At 35.8% G+C, this 19064-nt stretch overlaps 1 protein-coding gene across 1 annotated transcript in view; it reads right to left on the bottom strand.

The window, feature by feature from the left end:
• LOC145694786 (metabotropic glutamate receptor 3-like) overlaps positions 1 to 19064 on the bottom strand; it is a 393182-nt gene that overhangs the window by 276366 nt on the left and 97752 nt on the right. Inside the window, exon 2 of the mRNA XM_081771423.1 lies at positions 13328 to 13347. The gene's annotated coding sequence lies outside the window, so the exon portion shown is untranslated. The remainder of the gene's footprint in view (positions 1 to 13327; positions 13348 to 19064) is intronic.

The following is a 19064-nucleotide window of genomic DNA, read 5'->3' as shown; positions in this document are numbered from 1 at the left end:
TAATGGGTATCGCCACCTTCTTATCTGTCGTCAATAGATGTCGCTACCTTGCAGGTAATTTCCAGATTTAAACCTATTGTGACGATTTAATTAGAACGTAAAAAAAAGTATTGTTTCAATTTCATATTAGGCCCTATCTTTCAATAAATACAAAAATGCCTATTTTACCAAGTAGTATTTTCTAAATACTACTAAATAATTGTGTAAAAATTTTTCGGTATTTGTAAACAGAAAACAAATTAGACCGAGACCAATGAGCGTCCTTGGCGTGGGAAGGATTTATAAAATCATTGGCCTAGCAATGGCCTAAGAAAGGTATCGTCGTTCAATTGGTATACATTTACATGTATTTAATTCTGTTTACAGTGCAGGCTTCGAAACTCGGCTTACATGTAAGATTTACGAGCTATCATACATTATATATACGAAAACATAGCTTCTGTCACTCTTTCCTCTCTCAAAGTGTCACATTTTCCTCAAAAATTGCCGGTTTTGGTTCGAAAAATTACTATACCTTCATAGTTACTAACCGTACGGTAATGAAACTTGGCAAATATACCGAGTGTCTCAAACTTCTGCCGCTATAGGCCAATTCCGTTATAACTAAAAAAAAAATAAATACGTAAAAAATGAAAAGAGCCGAAAGTTATTGGTTTTAATCTAAAATGAAGTTAAAAAAAAAAAAACCTCATCAGGTGTTTGGACTCTACACTGGTAAGGCGACCTTGTTAAATGAAAAAAGCAACGTTTTCAGCTCAGCGGGCTGTTCGAACGGAACGGAACGGTACGCCAAATGACACGTGGAACTTGCACATTGTTGTGTAAAGCAACCTCGAAGATCGCGAATCTGTTTCCCAACAATATAGTATTGTTGGTATGGTGAGGGTCTAAGGCAGCGTTTCCTAACCGGTATGCCGCGGCACACTGGTGTGCCGTGAATGGGCCACTGGTGTGCCGCGAGGAAATCGAAACAAATTATTAATTCTATAGCAATCAAATTGCAAGACAAAGGAAAAATGTATATTTGTATTTCACATTACTATGAACCTCTACTATGAATCTACAACTTCAAGTTTTATACCGTGTTAGTTTTCTGTACATTTTTAATGTTGAAAAAAGTATTTATCATTGTTACAACTATTATTGCTTCTTTATTGCTGCAGACTATTTCGTAACTTGAAATTTTAAAATATCATACAATCCTTTCGACAAAGCAGACATGCATACAAATTACCTACATTTGCGTTTTAAAACTAAAAGAGATGTGTTTGTTCGTTCGTTATTAAGTGATCTTTCTTCATAGTGAAAGGTTGGATACAGTTTTCGAAAAAGAAAGCTTAGTTTTAAAAACCTAAGTCCAATATTTCGTTGCAATTGTTTTCTATTTTTAAATTAGAATGAAAAATAAGCATAATGATTTACCACGGGGAAGAACCAGTGATTGTTTCTTCTCTGTGAGAAGGAGATCAGTAATCACAGAAAAAAAATACCACAGTATTATATATATTTACAAATAATAATATCTATCAGTGTGCGGCGGGAATTCAAGTTACACCCATAGTGTGCCGCAAGTTGAAAAAGGTTGGGAAACGCTGGTCTAAGGGAACACCCTGGTGAATTAATAATGTTGCTTTTTATTATTATTATTATTTAACGTAGGGCGACTAACCAGTATGGTGTCCAAATGGCTTGGTGTGATTGGAAAAATTCCACCATTTCAGATTGAAAATTGCCAACAACTTATCTCTCTTTCCATGTCTTCGTCGGGACTCCTGATATGCCTGTATATATAGCCTAGAAAATGTAACTTTTTTCGATATACCTTTCGTTGAGGTATCTGACCTCGTAGTCCTGACACATACGGCCATTTTTTTTTAAACACCCTTGTCAGGATAATATTGGGACGTTTTCCCAAAATTTCTCCAAATTTTGAATAGTGACATATGCGTTTAGTAAATTCCAAACCCTACTTCATTTGGAAGTCAATGATGTACGAAATATGAATCTAAGATAAGTGGGATAAAAGCAATAGCTTCCTAAGCTAAAGTCTAAATATTCCTTTCTAAAAGACAGTGTTTTAAATAGGGATAAGTCCGTATTTTGTGCTTTAGAATTGTGCATGATAATCACTTATTTCCATCTAGTCAAATAGTTAGCTCCCATGTTTTTAAGGTACACGCTTTCAATTTACATAACTTGAACTCAGTGTCAATCAGTGAACTACTTGAATTAAGATGTAACAAACTCTGATGTAGAAAGCCACGTAGCTACGCCACCTAGCCGGTTATAGCCCATCGTGAGATTTTGTTCCAAAAAATTTAGTTCAGTTTAAATTATATAACAATCTTTGAAATTGAAAAAGATAAATGAAATTAATTCTTCACTTTAATGTCACGGTTACGTCTTGCATTCTACAGAGGACGTATGATGAATACAACTGCATACTTATGAAACTGTTGGTAAAATCAAGAGAATGGGAGCAGAATCGTCCTGTGAATGGAGTAAATAAGGCGATCCATAGAAGAAAAGAGATAGGACCCTTTAGAAAAGGTAACAAGTTTACTATTTCTAATTCATTCTTGAGACTCCACATATTTGGAGACGATGATGAATTATGATCTTGTAAGACGTTTCTACAACAAGTACCAGTCTCACGTGTACAGTTGGGGGGCGCGGTGGCTCAGTGGTAGAGCGTTCACCTCTGGTGCTTGGGGTCCCGGGTTCGATCCCAGCCTCCGCCAAGTGAACTTTGTGGTGGACAAACACCGTGCTTGTGGGTTTTCTCGGGGTTCTCCCGTTTCCTCCCACTTTCTTCATTCCACCATTTCACTCATCTCTCATTATCACCGTCTCCTTTAGCCTAACCGGCATATCCGTGGGACGTAAAACTTAAAGATTTCATTTCATTTCCTTTCATTTTTTCACGTGTACAGTACGTGAAACAATTTGGTTGAAAATAAGTGAATGGTATGCAACCAACCACTTAGGTACAGTTAGGTTGCATACCATCAAAGGCAAATAATCTATATGGAAATGAATGGAGGGTGGCGTATCTTACGATCAACTGGATGGATCACCTCCATCAACAGACACAATTCCTAAATTCCAACCCTTTACATCCTGGTCAAAAATCCATCAAACAGTTCCTGAGATTTTTTTTCTCTCCTGGATAGACGGACACACATACAGACAGGATAAGTGTATAGAGGAATTTTAGTAAGCCAAACTCCTTAAAAGCGAAAGTTGGCGCAAAATTCGTGCTAAATGTGGAATTCTCAACTATATCACTGATCCCGTAAATTAACGGACAACCTAAACTGGGAAGAAGCTCCGACAAAATTCACGAACAAAATTTTGCCCATTGCACACTCACATAACCTGGAATTGCACCAGAAACCTATCAAACCAGAGATTAGTAGCAGTATATACTACTGACCAGATAAAGATGATTCAACACGCTAATGCTTTCTTCACGAACAACATTGCAGTAAACAAAATGAAAAATAATGTGAGAGTACAATTTCTCAATTCAACCAATTTGAGATAATACAATCATGAGCTCTAACTTAGAAGAAGAGGAGGACTGCATAAAACGAAACGGAAAAAAAATATAAAGCATTAGCTTGAAAAAAAAAAAGAAGAAGAAAGAATGGAATTTCAGAGTAGCTAGAACTAACAAAGCTTAAAAAGAGAAAGTTTTTTTGCTGAAACAAATTCATCATCAAATTGCAGACAAAAGCACATGAAACACACGGCTCAGCATAAAATGAAAGCGACACACGTTTTCGCAACCATAGGGGCTTGAAGAGTACACGACTGCCCACTGACTCCTCAGCAGGATATCTCTTCTAGTCCACGGTGCTTTTCCTGCTATACGATTCATTATTTCTTCCATCTCACAATCAAAATAAAAGAGAGAGAGAATACATACAAACAGACATACCACAATAAAGATAGTTTTCTAAAAAAAAAAAGAAATATATACGTGACGTTATGTGATAGAGGAGGACACCCGCATGATTTGTCAAGTCATTGTTATAAAAGGTAACAAAGGAAGGACCGAACGTGTTAAGAGAAGTACACGGAAGAAGGGAAAGTGCAAAACAATGACAAGAAAAAGTCTCACTTAACCACGAGAAAGAACAAGTAAGAAGAGAAGAAACTCGCAATCAAGAAACTATTTGCATAAGACCATTGTACGTATGTAATCAAGAGTTTATACAATCGTCTTCAGGTACTTTCATACATTACGTTGATGCTTTAACAGAGAGAGAGAGAGAGAGAGAGAGTAACAATCATAGGATCTTCCAGTGCTGTCATCAACACAGCATGTGTGTGCTGATAAAAGATGAAGCTTACTGTTAAATTTTGCTGGTAGTATAGAGGTGAATTAATCACGGTTTGCAAAAGCCAATTTTCGTTTCATTAAGTACACATGTTTTTACATGCTAAACAATATTGTATGTTGCGAAAGAAATCAAAATAAACAGAAAAGAAGTCAGTTCGCATGGTTCTCTTAAATAGATAGGATTTTTATATTCTATAAAGTAGTAAAGCTACATCAGTATTCGGTCATAATTGGCCTCATGGCCAGTTTTGGGTATACAAATCAAGCCCATAGCTGCGAGGGAAGATAGAGGGGCTCAGTTGAGTTCGAGGTCCTTTGGTGTCGGAGTCGGACAGGATTTCTCGAGATCTACTTTTGTGCATTTTATTTCGTATAATACAAGTGTTGTTTTTCGGTTTATTTTACTCGGTCTCGGTCTCAATTCAAACACGGGCGAATTCGTTTTTCCATCAACGCCATTTTGGTTATGATGTTCATGACCACGTTTTTATTAGTACAAACAATCTCAATGTTTAATACAATTTACTGATCTTCTAACAATTTTTCAGTGTAATAAAGGCCACGGCTACTAAGGCTGCCTCGTACTGTTTATAAACCCACCTATGGGTTTAAGATTAAGATCAAGGAGCTCAATTTCCCCTGTGATCACCTTCAGCAGTCGAAGCTTTCAATTCCTTTTTCATATATAAATGTTCTTTAAAAAATGCAATCAAGAAATGCTTATATCATAGCTTATTTAGATGGAAGCAAAAAAAAAAAAAAAAAAAAAACTATACGATTTGGTTGTGGGGCTGAATAGACTACCAAATTAGAAATTTCCGGCCCACTGTCACTCCAACAGAAGACGATTAAGTAATTAACTAACTCTATGGCCTATGGAACACGGAGGTTCAGTAGAACCACAACAGGAGACTTTATTTATTTATTTCGACCGCTCTATTATCTTAAAGCTTTCTGTTCTTTCGCCTTGTCACCGATTCCTTGCATCACTGAAGAAGGGGTAAATTTGGTAATTTATTGTTTTCAAAATTGGTGTATGAAATTTCCTCTTGGTATTACTTATTCTCTGATCAGTTTTTCAGAAGCTGTTGAAATCAAATTAAACGGTACTAATTGTTCAACAAATTTCAAATATTTTGTTGCTACATATCTCATCAAGGAAAATCACATTTCATAATAATAATATTTATGTTCCAAAGAACTATGAACGTACGATGAACTCAAAAAATTGCCTTCTGAAAAATTGTCTTGTTCTTCCTGTCCTATGGGCCTACAAATATGTTCAAATTGGGACAACCGAAAGTCAGTTCCAAAGACCACCATGTACCTGAAATATATATACAGGGTGTTTCAAAACAACACCGACAACGTTTAGGAGGTGATTCCTGACACCAAGATAAAGCAAAAAGTATAGACCAACCTAGGTGCACAAATGCAATATATATAAATTGCATAATTTCAAAACTATGGGACCTACCGTATTGGGGTCAGGACTTCACTTAGGAACAAATATATGTGCTATCCAAAAATACATGTTTCACAATCCTAAGGTACTCACTAAGCAATTTTTTTTAGAGGGAGATTGGCTACGGGCATATTATTTGAAGTACTCTCCAACCACCTCTATAAAAATTATTGCATGAGTACCGCAGGATTCTGAAACATGGATATTTGGATAGGACACATACTAGTTCCTAAGTGAAGTCTTGACCCGATTACAGTAGGTCCAATACTTTTGCAGCTATGGACTTTTAAAGTTCATTTTTTTCATGATTTCGGCAGCCTCTAACTCCGAAAGGAAGCATTTGTGCACTCAGGATGGTCTATACTTTTTGTTTTATCTTGGTGTCAGGAATCATCTCCCAAATGTTGTCGGTGTTGTTTTCAAACACTATATATATACACTATATATATATATAAACACTATATATATATATTTCCGTATATATAGGGTGGCCCATTTTAATCTTTCCACGAAAATATCTCGAAAACGGTTGAACATAAATGAGTTGAACAAAAACTTAAATAGGAAATATCATGAGGCAAATAGAATGGTGATGTCACAGTGCCCCCCATAGCCGCTCTTCAAGGGGGTCAGGGGCCCAATTTTAAAATTTTAAATGAAAACATGGGGCGAGTGACACCTCGTTCGATAGATCTTTAAAAACTAAGAAGCGATGTGGTAAAAAAAAAAATTCATATCGGTCACCGTATTCAAAATGGCCGCCAAGATATGTTACCGGTATCAAATAAACGTCCAGTACCACTTATGAAACCGGTTGAACATAAATGAACGAAACAAAAACTCAAGGAATGCCATGGGTTAAATCGAATCATGTTGTCGCGATGCCCTTCAGGACCGCCTTTCATGGGGGCCCAGACCCAACTTAGAAATTTAAAACGAAAATATAGGTCAAGTGATATTTCGTTCGATAGATTTTCATACACTAAACAGCGTTGAGGCAAAAGATTGCATATATGGGTTACCATTTTCAAAATGGACGCCAAGACATGGTGTCTGTATCAGATAAAACGTCCAGTACCACTAATATGAAAGCGATTGGAGATAATAACGGATGAACAGAATAAAACTCCCATTTGCAACAGAGGAGAAGATGATTACAGTAAAAGTACCATAATGCAAAGGAGGAAATCTAATTCCTAGAAAATCATCGTTCCATACGTTCTCCGTAAGTGGGTGAAGCGGAAAGGGAAGGAACGGTGAAATTGCAAATGAGAACCGTAGCTTTTGCAAATTGTATCTACACAACAAAATTATCTGAAATATGTTTTTATAAGAGATAGATGTCTGTAATGGAAAAAAGTAGGTAACATTCTTGTTAAATGGTACCTGCTATTTTGATTGCAGGCAATGATTTGAGCAAAAATGAATGAACTAAAATGTAAAACCAACTTGTCGAACAATGCAATTTTAGAACAATGTGAACAAACGTTGGTTTTGATCAAAAGCCATCTGCACAATATCGGTTCATTACAGTACCAATGCATTGTACACCCAAGTGTTACGGACAAACCATACCTATCGCAAGTAAAAGTGGGGTTCTCATTTCAGATTTTACCATTCATTTCCGCTTCACCCACTTACGGAGGGAGATCGGAAAGATAATTTTCTAAGAATTAGATTTTCTCTTTAGCATTATGTTACTTATACTTTAACAATCTTTTTCTCCGTTAGATTATTCTCGAGGCGTGGAATGATAAATACCCTCTGTGATTTCCTATATGAGTTTTATCCTGTTCATCCGGCATTATCTCCAACCGTTTTCATATTAGTGGCACTGGACGTTTATCTGATACAGGTAATATATTTTGGCGGCCATTTTGAATACGGTGACCGATATGAAATTTTTTGCCACATCGCTTTTTAGTTTTTAAAGATCTATCGAACGAGGTGTCACTCGCTCCATGTTTTCATTTAAAATTTTAAAGTTGGGCCCCGGGCCCCCTTGAAGGGTGGCCCTGGGTGGTACCGTGACATCACCATTCGATTTGTCCCATGGTATTTCCTATTTGAGTTTTTGTTCAGTTCATTTATGTTTAACCGTTTTCGAGATATTTTTGTGGAAAGATTAAAATGGACCACCCTCGTATATGCTGTATATATGAGTTCCACAGATACGTGTTAAAATTTTCTAGCATATGGGCAAATTAGGGAGGTGAAGTCAACAGTTCAGGTACTCAGGTACATGCTCTGATCGTTTTAAGCATTCATCTCGGTAACATGGAATCAAACCTAAACAGTGCCGCTCTCGCGATAACACGTGGATGAATATTCGGGTAACAGATAGATGACCGATCAGAGTAAATGTGCTTGATCCAATAGGAGAATGTTTATATCTGGAGATGTAGTTTGAGTTCACTGCCTGGCAATGCTGTATGACAAGGTTACTGTTGTCTCCATTACAAAGCGAACAATTATACGAGTAGCCATTCGACTTGTGCATATATAATTCCATCAATACAGTTTAGTGCATATAATGGACATTATCTATAATAAATAGAGTTCTTAGTACTAGCAAGGTAAGTGAAATTTCCGTTAGTATATGTAAGCACATAAACTAAAACAATATAAGCTCATTTTCAAAATTATTAACTAAATGTCTTACGTAACACGAAGGTTCAATCCCGCATTCAAAAAAGTCTCTACTAACTTTTGTTCTTTACCAACTGAATCCAGTTTCTACTTTGTATTCCTATTTCTGACAGTCATCTTAATATTGTTCTCCCATCTGTCCCTAATCTTCCTAATGGCCCTTTTCAGATTGGATTTCCAGTTAAAGTGTTGTTATTTTCTTCCATTTTGGCTACATGATTTGCCGACATGAGCCTCCTATACTTAATCACCTACCAATGTTGGTAAACGATATAAATTATGCAGTTCTTCGTTATGAAGTTTGTCATTCGTCATTTCTATCCCTCTTGGGTCCGAATATTCGTCTTTGGATTTTATTTTCAAATACTTTCAGTCTGTATCCTTCCCTCAGAATAAGCAACCATGTTTCGCAACCATAGAGCACAAGAAGCATAAATATCGTTTTATATATCTTTAGCGTCAAATTCTTCGACAAAATTCGCGAAAACAAAGTAGTTTGGACTGAATAGTAACTTGAATCCCCTACTTTAAGTTGACATTTAATGTCTTCGTAGATCTGTTAATGTTAATAATATATATTTGAAAGTGTTTGAAGACTTTTCCAAAAACAAAATGACTCTCAGAAATTTGATTTACAGAGAGGCGTTTAATAATAGCAACGTAGAATATTGGACTTATAATGATGCTGAAAAATCATATCAAACTGAAAATTAAGTGTAAGGGTATTTAAGTGACATACTATTTTTTAGAGATCATGGTTAAAGGTATTAGCAATAAGTAGAGCCTTACGAGCACAGCAAATTTTGGTGAGATCATCAATTTACAACGTGACACTTTGATGATTCCATATTTACAACAATGAGTCAGGAAAGTTTCTCCCAATCTCAGCCAGACTTCATTAATTGTTTGTAGACTTCTTTACAAGGAAACTTCGTTGTATTAAAAAAAAAATCGGATCAGGATGCTAAACTGGGGGATTCGACCAATTACATCCATCTGGACTTATTCGATGATGCTGATAGTGATGCATGATGATGATAATATGAAAAAAAAAAATGTGCACTACTATTCTTAGAAGTAAAACTATTTTTGTATTTCTGTCCATACTGAATAAGTATGCATCAAAATAAATACATTGTTATTTTTACAGGCACTCCGAATTCATCGATGAATGCATTGTCATGTACCCGTATTCCTCAAAGATGCCTTTTCTAAGTGATGTCATTTGTGACCATTATACCCACATAGAATAAGTTTTAACCCAATTACTATACATACACACATTGTATAGGTCTAAATGCTGGTTAATAATCATTGAGCTTGTATTCCTAAATATGCACAAAAACGTTATGATGTAGTAAATTGTACTGATAATTTTACATATTGTTTGTTTCTGCTGGAACCAGGAAGTGTTCGAGTTAATTGAGAACATATCACAGGTAAAGTTGATAAAAACAAAATAATGATATAGGAATGCTGGCTGTATTTATATATGTAGTTAGTGTGACATAATAGAGTTTATATATTATAAAACAAAGACACAATTCTCCACTTTTGCCACACTATTGCCAACCTGACCCTTTAGTCCACTCGGCTGGTACGTAAAAAAAAATGGGTATTAGTTTGCAAAAGGTCATAAAAACTTTCTTTTGGGGTATGTTGTATGCACTTAGGAACTAGTTAAAAATCCAAGTTTTCGATGTTTTTTTCTGATATTTTTTGCTCTATAACTCTTACCCTCAAGTCCTGCGATTAAAAAATCTTATGTTTTTGTAGATCATTAAATTTGTTACAATTTGCATTTTATGAGGTTTCTTCTAAACCTTTAAGGTACGGAAGTACAGAAGGAAAATACGTTAAACTGGCATTTTCTAAACTCAGAGAATAAAACACATACATTTTTTTTTTTTTGTATTTTTGGATTACTGAACAAAATTCCTTCCTTTATTGATGTGATGAAGTAATGTACAAAACACGATTTTAAAATTTTTTAAAAAGAACCCACACATAGCTTTGATCTTTCTGATTCATATGGGATATCAACATCATGACTTTCTACAACAGGAATAAAGTCTTCGATGCTTTCATTCTCTTGAGACAAAATTGGACCGATTAGAGCAAATTGGATTGGATCGATTGGTGCGAATTCCTATTCACATTGGTTGTCAGAAAGTTATAATAATGAATAATTGATTCTGGCTTATTCGTTGAGGAGGTAACACTCCTAACCCCCTCCCCCTAAACCGACTTGATCGTCAATTCTAAATTTTGACTTCAACAGTTTTTTTTCTTTAAGATTACTCAAGAATGTATTGAAACACAGGTAAATCTGACTGTCTTCAGGCTGTGCTAGGCGATGAAGAATGATACAGCACAAACAATTTTGACAGCAGGTAGAAAGTACGAGGACGAATGAGTAAACAAATTGGTAGACTATATTACACACAGTTCGAGCAGTTTGAAACATATTTAGTTACACTGAATGCACAGTATACTACCTGAGGTATATTCGAACGTTTTGCCAAACGCCTTCAATTGGACCGCCACCTAAAAGTATTGACGAAACGATGGAAATTATATATACCTCATGCAGATAATAGTAGAGAACACCAAATTTCTCCAGTACAGTTACTTAATCAAGTTGATGAAAACTGTCAACCAGATGCTAGACATGAAAAAAAAAATCGTCTACAGGTGAAATTTGGAGAGAATGTAATCTTTCTAGATTCGCTCAACAAAGAGTGTATCATGTGTTTAAAAAATAATTGCCCACAAAATTCTCTCTGACAATTAGTGCCAGAATAATTTTATCTGAACATTTTTTTTCGATAATTCTTATTTTGACGTTTGCAATTCTTGATTGCTAGGTTTAAGATACGGCATCAGTTTACTAAGGGATTTACTAATTATATCTGATACTGAACTCATCTTCGAACGAGCTACCTCTGATCTACTGCTAACTAGCTCTGAAGGGTTCACTGCAATAATTCCATCCAGATGGGAAAGGTACCGTCTCTACCGAACGTACTAACATTGAAGCCAGCGTTATCAAAAATAAACTTGCAGAATGCATTACTTGCCATTTTGATTTTGGTATTCTAGACTGGAGAGTGTACGATCCTCTAACCCTAGCATGTTCGTCGTAAGAAGCCGCAAATTCTAAAGTTGATAAAAGAAGTTTCAATCCAAATTTTTAATAAATATACACAGCAATTGCAATCATGACGGAACCTAGATTTCGGTCGCACTGTGTTCATTATAGCATGTGCCAGAGCAGTACATTTTCTTATTTCATGAATCGAGACAGTTCTGTTTGTTTGGCAATGTGATAGTGTGAAATAGGAGAAGCAATGTTTCGGGGGTAACAAAGCGCAGAAATTTAACTGTTAGCAGGTAATCAGCAGTGCTGTCTACCTCGATTCAACCTGGTATCAAAATCATTTGTTCCATATCATTCTTCATTACTTTGTACAGAATGTTACGACAGGCAACTTTATATGTGTTTCAATACGTTCTTGAGTAATCTCATTCTCACAGAAAAAACATTTAATGTTGAAGTCAAAATTTGGAATTTCTGATCGAGTTGGTTTGGCGGTGAGGTAGGGGTGGGAATAACCCATTTCCTCAACGAATAAGCCAGAATCAGTTACTCACTATAATTTTTCTGGCACGTACTGTGAACAGTAATTTGCTCCTATGGAACCAATCGAATTTGCTCTAACGATCTAATTTTATCTCAAGACGATAAAGGCATCAAACATTTTACTTCTGTTGTAGAAAGTCATGATGTTGATGTGTCAGATGAACCCAAAAGATCAAGGCTGTGATTTTTGTCATTCGTTTTTGTACATTATTTTATCATCATAAAAAAAAGAAGGCACTTTGTTCAGTAATCGCAACATGCAAAAAATGTGCGTTTTTCAGTTCCTGAATTTAGAAAATCATAATTTAGCATATTTTTTTCTTTAAATTTAGCATACGTTAGTTTTTCTTTAAATAATTGAAGATTATCAATTATATTTTATAACATGTAATTTAAAATTGTATAATCTCTACCTTATTAAATTTGTTCAATCTAAAATTTATGATATTTGTACTTTTAAAAATATATTCTCAACTATAGTTTGTGATACACAATTCACTGGAATTTTATTTTTTCCGTCTCTTTTTGACTAATGTTCAATCCTAAGAGGACCATAAGGAACAAACCACGCGAACTACTTGTATTCCGCGAGTCACAGTTTGAGTAACGATGGCTTAGATCACAGATGAGAGGAAAAAGGTAGTACTAAAAATAAATCGGACTCTTTCTTTGAGAGGGGCAAGTGAAGAAACAACGTTAACTTTACTGTTAATAATCAGGTTAAGCAAACGCAAATCGCAAAAAGTATATATGTATCGATTAATTCTAAGCACGAATAATTATTTGTTTTCGTGGAACACATCAAGTGGCGATCCAACTGCGCAGCTGTTAGACGTGCTAGGAAAACAGTTGGACTCGGTCTCTCTAATCATACGTAACAACGATTTAACAGGTACTCGTACGCAATTTCAAGGCCACTTCATAAATTTTTAAAGAAACTATTAAATACGGCAAAAGTGGGACAGAATAGGCCTATTATTATTCTCAACCACGACTAGTTAGTTTGTTTAGCTGAAATCTCGTTCGAAGTAAGCTTCTCAATCTGTCAAACAACATGGCCAAATTTTCCGGTCAATGGAAATAAAAAAAAAAGTATGTTCAGTTTCCAGAGTATCCTATTAAGAATAATATGCAGTTCTTCCATAGTGTAACTTACACAAACAGTACAAAGACGAAGAAGGAAAAGAAATCACCATAAACTTAAATTTCAACAGGTACTTACCACAAGCCTTTCTGCTAAACCTGCAAAAGGAAAAAAGAAAATGTTATTAACGTAGTACATACTTGAATCAAATAGATGCAAGGTTATTACCAAATTCCTAAATCATTTAACAGATCATTACAAGAAAGAAAAAAACAGTTACATAACAGTTACATAATGATGTATTCAATTCAGAAATGGAAATTTTGCAACAATGATACTTTTTGTTTTTTATTTCATATTGTTTGTTTGAAGGTTAGTATTCCTTTTCAGCACTGATGCTATATGAGACATGGACCTACAATTTAAATTGGAATTTAAACCACGTAATGTGTTCAAATTTCAACGATCCCTACCGGGAATCGAATCCGGCACCAAGCTTAATTTCTTATTAATGATTACGGGTATAATAAGCTCTTAACAATATATATATATATATATATATATATATATATATATATATATATATATATATATATAAAATATTAAATTCATATTTCCTACTTTTTGCTTGCGATCTTTCTTTGTGATCCGGGAAAAGAAAAGGCACTTTCTGAGTACGATTTTTTCTGTTAACTATCCCAATACAATACGCAATGTAAAGATGAGTTTGTATGTTTGGAAACTATGGAACCTCTAAATCATTCTTACACTGCAAAAATCTTGTGCTATATATAGTAGTACCACTAGTATACTGGTATAGTAGTAGCATCACTACTTGTGCTGTTACTTTTACTGTTGTTACTATTATTATGTAATTAAGAGAATTTGCTGTATCACGAGAACGAACAAGAAAATAATCACTTAATGACAGGATGATAACATTTATTGAAATCAGTTTAAGAAATTCGAACTAATTATCTTGTATTCAAATTTAATTTATCGGACAATAAGATATTCTGTTTTGTCTATATAAGCGTAATTAGATCTTACATGGATCTTCTTGTTTTTGGGTCAACAATCTCTTAATTAGCTTCATACACTTTCCCTATTCTTTCCTATTCTGAGCCATACTTTTCAATTCGTTGTAGCGTTCAACCCTATCATCATAATCATCATATGTATTCTGACATTATTGGACGTCACTTGCTGCAACTGAGAAGCTTCCATCCTCCACGGTCTTCCGCTAATTTCTTCGTCTTTACGTACGATTTCTCTGTTTTGATATCGTCCATTAACTGTAGTCTCTTTCGCCCCCACCATCTGTTTCCTGCCACTATGCCCTCTAAAACGTCTTTCATAATACAATTCCTTCTTATACCAGTGCCCCAACTAGTTTCTCTTCTTCTTTCTAATAACATCTAAAATTGTACTTTTCTCCCCTACCATTTTTAACACCCTCTCAGTCGTTTTCCGCTCGACCCAGCTAATTCTTTCCATTTTTCTCCACACCCACATTTCGAAAGCTTTCAGTCGTTTTTGATCAATTTTGCAAAATGTCCATGTTTCTGTCCAATACAGTACAATACTCTGCACGAGGCACTTTATGAGTATTTTTTCTCAACTCTTTGTTCAAGGTCCCACAAAATAGTATTTTATTATTCCTAAAGGCTTCTTTCGTATTATTTGGTCCGTACATTTCAATCGCGGTTTTTCTGCAAATGTTTTCTCATCTGCTATTCTCTCTATAGCTAATAGTGTTTCATAATGTCTTCAATCATCCTATCTCTTCTTTTCAAAATAGACTTTCAGTATAATTAATCTTCTCTTCCCCCTAGCATTTCAAGCGCTTTCTGATTTGAAACCTTGTCCATCTATCTATGGCTCAGGATTACAGATTTCAAAGGTTTTCAACTTCCGTTTTCCTTCTTTACCTAAAGTCCATGCCTCACATCTATATATTGTCACACCATACCATAGTGTATGTTTTTCATCCACCTTTTTTTTAGTTTCATGTCAATATTTCCGGTTAGAACTTTCTATTTTTCTTCAAATGTCTTAACATTGAAAAACTCTATATTGGTTCATTCCTATGTATTACATAGTACATGATTGATAATGTTCATAAAATAATTTATAGTGGCCCCGCGTAGCGCAGTCGCTAATGCTCTCGTCTTTGGTGCGCGCGGTCTGGGGTTCGATTCCCGGTGGGAAACTCGGTCAAAAAAGTGTAAAAGCTTTTTCAGGTCATTCTGAGTGAGGTTATCCTCATTTACACCAGACAAATGCCGGAATGGCACATAACATAGGTCGCAGGCCGCTTCCATCCTTCCCCAAACCCTTTCTTCCTTCCCTTTCCTCGGATAGCGTGATCGCCGAGGGATGCCATTCCTCATAAGTGACGAGCTAATAGGCCATAGGTGCTGAAAGCCCGATAATATAATTCCTAAATTAATAAAATAATTTATATTGATAATGACTGCTTATTATTATTATTATTATTATTATTATTATTATTATTATTATTATTATTATTATTATTTACATTGGAGGAATATCTATGTAATTAAACCATAATAGCTCAGCCTTTGTTCACATGGTGTCTCTAATTCTAATTCCTAATCTGTTCTCTTAATTCGGCTCACTAATTTTCAGTTTGTCATACACTTATTTAAATCACACAGGGAAATATAATGAAATCTTTAAGTTTGACGTCCCAAGGTTATACGACCATTAGGAAGACCTAGGCGCAGATGGTAGGGCAATATAACGATGCATCTCGCAGAGATAGGAATACAAAGTAGAAACTGAATCCAATTGGCTAAGGATAGAAGTCAGTGGAGAAGCTTTTGTGAACGCGGCATTAAACCTCCAGGTTCTATAGTTAGTTAGAATAAAACGGGATAACATAGAGCAACTCAAAGATACATCAGTAACATAAGGAAAAAACGGGAGAGCACAGAATATCTCACAGACACATATGTGAATAATAACTGTATTTATATATGAAAGTGTGTTATTTTTAATTTTTTGAAATGTTTAAATCTATATGACGTGCTTTGCTGCAACATACGAATCTATTCGACAGAACATAATGAAAATAAACTAAATCAAAGCAGAAATCGTTATATACGCTGTAATTCGAGATTCCAGGTTACGTCTCTACCTTGCGTTAAAGTCTCCGGCATGACAAGCCACGTTTACAAGCTACCTAGTGTTAGAGAATAACCGAAGAAGAGGATTTGTCTACTGTAGTAATCTTGTCATGTGCATTCGTCTGAAATTCAGTATTGTAGAAGGTTTTGTAGTATAGGCAATAGTTGTCCGACCTTAACGTCAAGCATCTGCTCTGCTCCTATTGAAACGTTAACACAAGTATTCCAGTCTACCTTCACAAAACGCACTTAAAAAGTGCCAGACATTTCCTTATAAGCCGCTCAGACACTAAACATCCTTCGTGTACTCTTTTTAGTGGGAGCATACTTTAAAAGAAAAAAGAAATAGAAAAGACTGAATAGATTTTTAGCTTGTTGCCAGCGGGGTTTGGACAACAGCATAAAGCTATTGGCACGGTTAGGAAGCATCTGCACAAGAACTCTTCTTCTTATGCATATAATTTACAACATGACGTGTGCAGGATTCGTGAAAGAAAATTCATAAACGAATGAACGCAAAGAAGGGAGACATGGATTGCAACGAACTTGAAAGTGCATAGAGTAATTCAAATGAGAAGGGCTGCTGACTTTGTAGTAAAGTATAAGTACTCCCTTTCCGAGTGTTGACTTGAGGTCGTTGGTCCCTCCTTTGCTTCTTTCCGCAGTAAACAAGACAATTTAAGACTGATCTGTCACCTCAGTACATTCTTGTTGTTCCTGACTTGGTCGAACATCTATGCAAAATGCTTTCTTATTTTTCCTCTTCTGAATCTGTAAGTTGCTGAGCAACTTAATTGTTCTAAATGTTCTGCCTTATTAAAGATATATAGGCGGCTGCGGTGGCTCAGTGGTAGAGCATTCACCTCTGGTGCATGGGGTCCTTGGTTCGATTCCAGTTCACACCACATGAAATTTGTGGTGGACACACACACCATGTGCGTGGGTTTTCTCGGAGTTCTCCCCTTTCTTCTCACTTTCTTCATTCCATTTCCTTCATTTCTCATCATCACCGTCTTCTTTAGCCTAGCAGGCATAATCGTGGGACGTAAAACTTAAAGATTTCATTTTATTTTTCATTTAAGATATATGTTTATTTCATTGGTGTGGTCTCTCTTTTTATATCTCGTTTCGCCTAGCACTCTCAGATGGGTTTCTGCTATCTTCATGGTCAATGCTACTTTTCCCCATGTTCCCATTATTTTTGAGAAGGAATTGTTTACGTTTCATTGCTCCATGATCATGAAAGGGAACCAGCATAGCTCAGTGGTAGAGTGCTTATCCCTAATGCCAGGGTTCTCTGGTTCGATCCCAAGCCAGGTGAGTTTGTGATCGTGTTCGTAGGCTTTCTTGGGGTTCTTCCACTTCCTTCTACATTCTCATTTCACCAATTATTTTAGATACTCATTTACTTTCATTACTCATCGTATCCTTAGCATAAAAGGCATAATTATAGGACGTAAAACGAGAAATTTCATTATTTCCGTGATCATGACAAAGAATTAATCCATGTTTTGTTTAAATATTTCCAAACTGTGCGCCGCAGGACCCTGGATGACATATGGAGGTACCGCAAAATATTTAGAAAGCTTTACTGGAATGATACTTATCCTACATTGGTTTCGAGGACTAGAATATACGTTTACTGGTAAAAAGGGAATATCGATCAAAGATAGACATGGAACAGGAGTTCTGGATTTTGATTTGAGTTTTGCATTCTTTTCAGCACCGAGGCTATATAAGACCTGCACCTAAAGCTTAATATGGGATCCGAATCACATGTCCAACCCCTAGGAATCGACTGCGGATCCTCCGCGTCAAAGCCGCATACACTATCCACGTAAACATGAGGGAGTTCACATGGGATAGGAAATGAGGGTGGCTGTATGTTTTTTTTTTTCTATAGGATTTGATTCCACGATTTTATTTATGTACGAGGTGTGATTGGAAAGTTTTAAGGCATGTGGCGAAACTGTTCAGGAGGAGTAGATATAATTGCCCGTTAGCGTGGAAGTGGTGGCTTGGTGTGACCTTGATAAGCGCTGTAAGAATCACCGCGTTATCTTTGTTCAGTACAGCATTGCAAAACCACGACCATGATAAATTCAGTTATGGAAAATTTCTGTGGTGCCCCTTTCCCTTGATGCCCTAAGCATGTGGTTATTTTGCTTGATGGTTAAGTCACCTCTGCAGACAAGATACAAATGGATAATACCAATGCGAGGAGGTTAGAAGAATGGACTTAAGAGATGCATGGGATTTGTAATGGCAAAATACGTATGATAATTATTTCTAAAAGTTTAAGTAATATAATACAGAGAATGAGTGAAACAAGTGATCCAGAAGGTCAGGTCCGTAGCTAAGGGCGGCCACGGGGTTGAGTCACCTTGCGACTACCTTTAGCCCCCGGAAACTTTCAGTTGTTTATTGATGTATATAGAATGTAAGATCATAAATTTAATTCAAGTTAGTCCCAAAAATAATCTTCCCTCTTGTCCTACTATTCTGGCTAAGAGTTTACAGAAGGTGTTATTTTTTTTCATGAGAGAGAGGATATTTCACGGTGTAATAAGAGGGAGCAGTAAAACATTTTCTTTCTTCTTCCTTTAGAGATGGGTGGTATTTGTAATTAAAGTCCAAATAGAATCACAATCAGATAAAAAGGGCGGGGAGGGGAGGAGGCAGCTTGTGAAATATTAACCGTGATGAGCCAAACATGACAAGGC

Source organism: Thermobia domestica, chromosome 9 (assembly GCF_964235325.1).
Source record: "Thermobia domestica chromosome 9, izTheDome1.hap1.1, whole genome shotgun sequence".
In the NCBI taxonomy this organism is placed as follows: domain Eukaryota; kingdom Metazoa; phylum Arthropoda; class Insecta; order Zygentoma; family Lepismatidae; genus Thermobia; species Thermobia domestica.
This window is presented reverse-complemented; position numbering and strand designations above follow the sequence as displayed.